Source organism: Dipodomys merriami, unplaced genomic scaffold, assembly GCF_024711535.1.
Source record: "Dipodomys merriami isolate MVZ:Mamm:240054 unplaced genomic scaffold, mDipMer1.0.p SCAF_359, whole genome shotgun sequence".
NCBI lineage: Eukaryota > Metazoa > Chordata > Mammalia > Rodentia > Heteromyidae > Dipodomys > Dipodomys merriami.
In genome coordinates, this window is record NW_027205148.1 from 177,719 (window position 1) to 186,465 (window position 8,747).

An 8,747-nucleotide genomic window follows, 5' to 3' on the forward strand; every position below is an offset into this window, starting at 1 on the left:
TTTGGGTTGTTCCTACCTTTCCACTACTATGAATGATACGATGACTGATATTATACTTCTTTTATATTGAGCACACTGCTGTAACAGAGTAGCCAGAGGCATCCTTTCATCAGAAACCCAGGTGAACATCCTTTCATGAGAACCCCAGGTGAACTGTGGGGACTCACCAGTACTTTTCCTTTATATTAACAATCTACAAGTATCCTTACAGACTGCGAGGCCCATATGGTATGACTGACTTACGCCTTTTGCTATTCTCCTCGAAATGTTGATCTTCCTGTTTTCCTAATTAAATAAATATCCAAGAAGTTGGCAAATCAGGCAGGGCCTTTGCAAATTTGCTCTGTCCTTCTCTAGAAACTTCTTCCTCTAAACCTTTGTGTGGACCTGGATACTTGAAAGCTTCTGCTTATAACCCTAGCTACTCAGGAGGCTGAGATCTAAGGATACTTGGTAAAAGCCAGATTGGGCAGAAAAAGCTGACAGACTCCTATCTCCAATAAACTAGCAAAAAAACCCCTCAAAGTGGAGGTTTGGCTCAAGTGGTAGAGGATCTGTCTTGCAGGAAAAGCCAAGCAAGGGCATGAGACCGAGTTAAAGCCCCCGTACTGGCATGCATACACACACACACACACACACACACACACACACACACACACAGACACACACACACACACACACACACACACACACACACACACACAAATAAACCTTTGTGTGGTTCTCTCCATTTTCTCAGGAACAGGAGCAGAAGTTCAACCTCATCAACCCCTTCCCTTGCCTGCTGACCTAAAATATTCATTTTCTCACTAGTTCTTTGATTTCTTTCTCAGTTTAGGCCTCCCTCCGGAGGATGTGAGCTCCTATGTCACATTCTATTCTATACCATCCTTATCTCTAGCAGCACCTGCTTCTGTTTATTGAGAATCAGAAAACTAGAGCTCTTTCTGGGCAGAAGAATTTGCAGAAAAGGTCCCCCTCTCCCTGAGCCACGCAGCCCAAGTAAAGCTGAGACCTGAAGATTTTAGCTCATATACATCTCCACTATGGGAAAGTAAACTGAGGACCTTCCCCTGCTAGGTACATTGTAACTATTGTATTCAGTAATTACTGCTTGAACAAAGTATAGCAAACAAAGTCATAAAAGGAGGGAAACTATTTAGTCTCTCTCCCCTTCACCTCTCTTCAACTAGCTCCCTAGAGGACTCTGAAGGAAATTGGATTTGAGGTATTGTTTTGTTTTGTTTTAATCTTCCCTGATTCACTTTTTAATCAAAGCTACACACCAGGCCAGGCTTCCCACAATAGAGACTCAGCCCTAAGAACCCAGCTTTAATCTCATGCCCTTTCATCACTTTTGCAATATAGGATGCACCAAACAAGGGAAGGGGCTTCTGGCATTTTATCCTCCTCCCAGAGACAAGACTACTTTCAGTGGAAAAACAGACCTGATCATTGACTGAAAGTGAACCAGAGGTGATACTTTCAGACTGAGCCCTCCTATTAGGCAGCCTTGGGCATTAAATGAGATAATATATAATAAAAGGTTGCCTGGCTGTGGTGGCTCCCATATGTAATCCTATCTACTCAGGAAGCTGAAGTCTGAGGACTGGGGCTTGAACTCAGGGCCTGGGCCCTGTCCTTGAGTTTAAGGCTAGTACTCTACCACTTGAGCTACAGCTTTTTTGAGTAGTTTATTGAAGATAAAGTTCTCATGGACTTCACAGCCTGCGCTGGCTTTGAAACAGGATCCTCAAATCTCAGCCTCCTGAGTAGTTAGGATAACAGGTGTGAGCTACCAACACTTGACTCACAATGACCCCTTTAAAGCCCTCTCACCTGCACTGTTTATCTTTCTATGGTTGCATATAATTGTTTATTTACTTGGTTGTCACCGTGCTTCCTCAAATAGATAATTGTTTGTGACTTGGGTCAGCACATTGTCAGCTTCTAGACTCTTGTATTTGATGAATGATAAGTCTCTCCTCCCACTATCCCCTTGCTACTTCTCTTTTTATTAATTTTGTGTGGTCCTGTGCCTTGAACTCAAGGTCTGGGTCTTGTCCTTGAGGTTTTATTGCCTAATGCTAGCACTCAACCCCTCGAACCACAGCCCCCCCCCATTCAGCTTTCTTGGTGGTTAACTTGATATAAGAGTCTCACAGACAGCCTACGCTGGTGGCTCACACCTGTAATCCTAGCTACTTGGGAAGCAGAGATCTGAGAATCTGGGTTTAAAGCCAGTCAAAGCAGGAAAGTTCGGGAGATTTTTATTTCCATTTAATCACAGAAAGAGTCAGATGTGGCACTGTGGCTCAAGTGATTGAGTGCAATCCTTGAGCAAATGTTTAGGGACAGTGCCCAGGCCTAGAGTTTAAGGCCCAAGACTGGCAAAAAATAAAAAGGAAAGCAAACAACCAAGCAACTCACTGACATTCCTGCCCAGACTTGCTTTGAATAGTGATCCTCAGATATCTGCCCCACAAGTAGCTAGGATTATGAGCATGAGCCACCAAGATCTCAAACTTCTTATTCATCGTCTATGTCTTCAACCTTCCAGGTGGGATACAAAACTTTTCCTACTAGGTGTCCTTACTTTGGCTTTTTTATGGACCTTCAATGTTGATGCTATTCATTCTGGGAACTCAAGCTGATGAAGCCAAAGCCTTAGCCAAGGGATTTGAAAGAATAGATTCACCAGTCTACAAGTACTGGTTTATTTAAAACACATTTTATTGATTGTGTGTGTGAGTGTGTGTGTGCGTGTGTGCAGGTGTGTGTGCATGCGTGCACGAGTACTGTGATACTAGGGCTTGCTCTCTTGCTTAGCTTTCATGCACAAGTCAGGTGTTTACCACTTAAGCCACACTTGCATTTCTGACTTTTTAAAACTGTTTTTTTTTTGCCCAGGCTTTTTTGCCCAGGCTGACTTCAAACCATGGTCTTTAGATCTCAACCTCTTAAGTTGCTTGAATGGCAGGCAGGAACCACCACTGCCTGGCTTGTTTTTAATATTGTTTAACAAACTCCTCATTCAAAGACTGAATCTCCAATGAGATTTACAAGTCGTTATGTTGGAAACGAACTTTACAACAACTTTGGTGCAGACGGGGGGTCGGGGGAGGCGAGGATTGGGTAGGGGGGGCGGGGAACAATGGGAAAGGATGGGAAGGGGAAACAAAGGACGAGGCTACGATGCTTGATAAGAAATGAACTTATTATCTTGGCCATATAATTGTAACCCCTCTGTACAGTATTTTCACAATAAAAATTTTAAAAAGGTATGTGTGGGGGGAAGACTGGGTCTCCATTTTCCCATTTCATCATCACAAACCTTTAGTCACCATTATCTTCTCTACCAAGTAAGGATGATTATAATGGTGTGATTTCCAGGCTGGGAACAGACAGATCAGCTTAGCCAAAAGCAAAGCCCAAAAATTATAAGTATGAGATTTCTAACAAAGATCCAGGAAAAGGGATTGGAATGCAAGTGTTTAAGGACAATGTCTGTCAACTATGGAGGAAATGAAGGTTCAGAAGAGAGACATGACCTCTCACAGTCCCACTGATGGCAGTGGAATATAGGAAGAGCCTTAGTGCCCTGTACCCCGGACATGGCATGCTTGCAGTGAGTGGGCATTCATCTAACTCCTTGGAGGCCTCCAAGAGGGCAGTGGCATTTATCAGATCACTCACACTCTGGCAGATGTAAGAGGAAGCAGGCTCAGATTCCATACTGTCTGTCCCTGGCTTATTCCCATATGTTTGCCCTAGTCATCATAATAGCATTGCAGTAGATTCCTGGGACCAGAGACTGAGTGACTCAGTCAAAATAGGAGGGAGTGACAATCAACACCAATGATAACAAGGGAGTGAAAAGCCAGGGCAGGAAGCTAAGGACGTTGGTGGGCCTGAAAAAGGGACAAGAAGAGTGCTGTAACCAGGTGCACGTTGCTCACACCTGTAATTTTCACTTCTCAGGAGACAGATGAGAGAATGATGGTATAAAGTCAGCCTGGGAAGAAAAATCAAACAGACTCTTATGTTCAGTTACTCAAAAACAAAAACTGGAAGTGGAGCTGTGTCTCAAGTGGTAGAGGGCTATCCCTGAGTGAAAAGTCAAGTGAGGTAGATGCTGGTGGTTCACACATGTAAACTTAGCTACTCAGGAGGCTGAAATCTGAAGATCATGGTTCAAAGCCAACCTGAGCATGAAAGTTTGTGAGACTTCTTTTTTTGAGTTACTACAGCGGGTAGGGGGGAGTCAGTACCGAGGCTTGAACTCAGGACCTAGGTGCTTTTCCTGAACTCTTTTGCACAAGGCTAGCACTCTAGCACTTGGAGCCACAGCAACACTTCTGGTTTTCAGGTGGTTAATTATAGATAAGAGTCTCATGGAATTTCCTGTTTGGGCTAGCTTTGAACCATGATCCTCAGATCTTAGCTCCTTGAGTAGCTAGGATTACAGGCATGAGCTATGAGACACTCATTTCCCTTTAATTACAGATGTTCCTCAAAAAGGTAGCATGCTAGCCTTTTGCATAAACAGCTCAAGGTCAGTGCCCAGGCTCTGAATTCAAGCCCCAGGACCTGAATGCATACACACACCAAGGAGGGTCCACTAACAGCCAGAGTGATGAAAGCCATGAAGAGAACTTTCATTCACCTGCCTACCACACTAGGACCTTGCAGCACAATCTAGAACTATATAGAGAATTCTGTCTCCTCCCCATTTGCTGTTCTCCCTTGGATTTGGTTGTTGGCCCTTCCTGTTACTTAATTCCCTATTTCTAGGCCTGTAGGAGACCCTTCCTCCAGTTTTGTCTCCAGCACCACACACAAAACACGACTCACAGTCAGCCACCACCCTCTATACCCCACATCCTATGGTCATACTACCATATCTTCCTCTCTTTGTGTGTGTGTGTGTGTGTGTGTGTGTGTGTGTGTGTGTGTGTGTGTGTGAGTGTGTGTGTGTGTGTGTGTGTATGTGTGTGTGTGCACACATGAGTGTGTGCATGCTCATCCTGGGAATTGAACTCAGGACTTGCACACTGTCCTTCAGCTTTTCTACTCAAGGTTATCTCTTTATCTCTTGAGCCACAGCTCTGCTTTCAGCTTTTTGATAGTTAATTGGAGATAAGTGTCTTATGGACTGTCTTTCCTTGTCTAGCTGCACACTATGATCCCTGCTTCACTCCCAGTCCCCTGAGTAGCTAAGATTACAGATGTGAAATACCAGTTGTCAATCAATTAATCAATCTATCACTCTATCACTCACTCACTCAATCAATCAATCAATCAATCAATCTATCTATCTATCTATCTATCTATCTATCTATCTATCTATCTATCTATCTATCTATCTATCTACTGATTGCTGGTAATGAGGCTTCAACTCAGAACCTAGTCACTATCCCTTAGCTTTTTTGATCAAGGCTGGAACTCTGCCACTTGAAGCACAGCCCCACTTTGGAATATTTGCTGGTTCTTTGAAGGTAAGTCTAGGGACTTTTCATACCCAAGTTGTCTTTGAACCAAGATCCTTAGTTCTCAGCTTCCAGAGTCCTTCTTCCTGTGTTATTTTTGCATATCTGTTACTATTTATCTGCTTTTGTCCAGAGAAGCTGATATGAGACCCTTCCCAGATCACACTTGCTGCCATGTGCTGTGTGGCAAAGGAATGGCTTGCAGAATTGAGGAATGAAGTCTGTGTTTCCAGCTTCCATCCTGGGATGTGGCAGGTTTCAGGTTAAGGCATTAAAGGTGTCTAATTTATGTTCCCTGCCCAGTGAGCCTATGTTCTTTCCATAATGAGAAAGCCCTACAGCTGGACAGAAAGAGATGAGATCTTGGGGGTGGCAGCCCTGAACTCCAATTCTGGTAGAAAAAAATGTTCTCCCTAAGAGAGTTTTGGGAGTCTGTGATGAGAAAAAAAGTAGTCACTACAAAAGAATAGGCATAGCCCAAAAGGCAGGGAATAACAGAACACTCCCTTCCCCTCACCCAAAATCTAAGACCACTGGACAATAAATGTTTGGTGTGAACATTGCTCAGCCTTTTGACTGGGTTTTACAATGTTCTTGCTTCTGGGTGTGTACGCACGTGAGCATGCGCGTGTGTGAGCACACACACACACACACACACACACACAATGGATGAACTTAGAAATATTATTTTAAAAAATCATCTCTAAAACAAGTCACTGATGGCTCACGACTGTAATCCTAGCTATTCAGGAGGCTGAGATCTGAAGATCTCAGTTCAAAGCCAGCCCCAGTATATATATTTGAGGGATTTTTTTCTTCCATGAACCAGCAAAATCCCAGAAGTGAACATGTGGCTCCAGTGGGAAGAGTGCCAGCCTTGAGAAGAAAAGCCTAGTAAAAGTGAGAGACTGAGTTAAAGCCCCAATGCTAGCAAAAATCAAGCAAATAACTAATTTAAAAAATCATCACAGAGCTTTCCTCATCTGTAAAATGGAATGATGAACAAGATAATGGAAGAATGAAGGAAGAGAATCCTGAAGGGCCTCAGTTCACCCCATTATACCCCCAACACCTAGCAAATTTACAAAATCACCTGCTCATTAGAGCCCAACCAACTAGGCCTGCCTAGCCTTGTTGATTTAGTGCCACCTGCTGGTGCAGATGCAAAATGCTGCATATTGCCATCCTATGAGTCACTTGGGAAAGTGTCTAATTTGCTTCACACACCTCTGCTATATAAACACAGTAGACTCGTTCTGCTCCATATCCTGCATCTTCCTGGCTTGTGATTTTCAGATTATTTCTTTTCTATTACTCTGCTGTCCCTTAATATTTATGCTCAAGGCTAGCACTCTACCAATTGAACCATACCTCCACTTCTGGCTTTTTGGTGATTACTTGGAGATAAGAGTTTCATATGAGCTAGGTGTTAATCGCTCAGGCCTTTAATCCTAGTTACTCAGGAGGCTGATATCTGAGGATGACAGTTCAAAGCCAGCTTGGGCAGGAGAATCTGTTAGTTTCCTATCTTCAATTATTTACAGAAAAATCTAGAAATGTTGCTAACTTTGAGCAAAAGAGCTCATGAATAGCTCACAGATGCTGAGTTCAAGCCACAGGACTAGCAAAAAAAAGTTATAGGTTTTTCTTTTTGCCTGGGCTGGCTTTGAACCCTGATCCTCAGATCTCAGCCTCCTAAGTAAGTAGGATTACACACAAAGGGCCCTTCTTACAGAAGTTCTGCCTCCTATCACCTTGACCTTCAGCCATCCTGCATGCGAGGCCCTAGACTTCATCTCATCCTGCCTTGAGCAGTTAAGCATGTGGGCCACTGGGCATCACATTGTGGCCCATCACCCCTGGAAGACTTGTACATGAACACTGGATTGATTGGAACTCAGAGGTGTTTCCTTTCTTTTTAGTCCCCTTTTTTGTAGAGATCTTCATTTCTTTGGTTTTCAATCCCAAATAATTTAATAATCTTACTGATATCTCTTCTTTCAAAACTGATCACACCTCCTTTGTGTGCCTATTTTTAAGGTCCTTATATGGACCTTGTGTACTGTTGTGGCCTCTTCTGACATGAGCTTACTCAGGAGGACTAATGCTTGTGCAAAAGATGTGATAAGTTTACAGTGTTATGAAGGAGTCTGGAAAGATTCAATGACTGGATGAGTTTGTACTGATTTATACATAACACTAATATAATATTTCATATTAATGAATTGTAATCTTACTGATTACTTCAAAGCATTATATGTGTGCTTATATACATATATGTGTCTATATGTTTGTCTTTGAAAGAATGGCAGGTTTTATTTTAGAACTATATCAAACTCAAAAATAGTAATTGGTATAGTTGGTATTTCGAAGGAAGAAAGCAGATTTTTTTTGCCTCCAATCATCAATTTTTATTGAGCATTTACAGTCTATTGGACACAATAGAACATACAGAAAATATTGTCCCTGCTTTGAAGGATCTTACATTCTGAAAGAAAACAATCTTTTTTTTCTCAGTCGTGGGGCCTGAACTATGGGCCTGGGAACTGTCCCTCAGCTCTTCAGCTTGAGGCGAGTGCTCTACCACTTGAGCCACAGCACCACTTCTGACATTTTCTGTGTTTGTGGTGCTGAGAAATAGAAACTAGGGCCTCATGCATGCAAGGCAAACACTCTATCACTGAGCCACCTTCTCAGCCCCACCTGTCTTTTAAAATGACACTTTTATTTGGTGTCTTCTGTAACATTCTAAGGAAATATTCTGTACAGTGAGATTTGGTATAACTCAGACCCATCATTACTTAGAGAAGATTTAAAGGCAAACAATGGCACACCATTCAGGAAGAGTTTATAGGAGATACACAATCTCATCAAGTAAGGTGAGATGTGCTGCAGTAGAGGATGAGGTTAATAGTTAGTGGAATGCAGGCAAAGAAAGCAAGGGATCTTAGACAGTGAGTAGAGCCAGAAAAGTCATGTGACCTTTTCCGAAGTACATGGCCACCAAGGAGGAATGGTTGGTGACAAGACAGAAGGCTAAATAAAAGGAAGGTAATCCTGTGCACCTGACAAATGAAATGTCCAAAATCAGAAGGCAAACTGAATCAAGAAATTCTCAAAAACCAAAACAGAATTTATAGTTAATGCTAACCAATATCATGATGGGTCAAAAACATTGTGGCTTCCTAACTTAGAAAATGCTATATATCAAAATTTTAACTGGAACATATTACTTTTCAAATCAATTTTCCCCTCCCC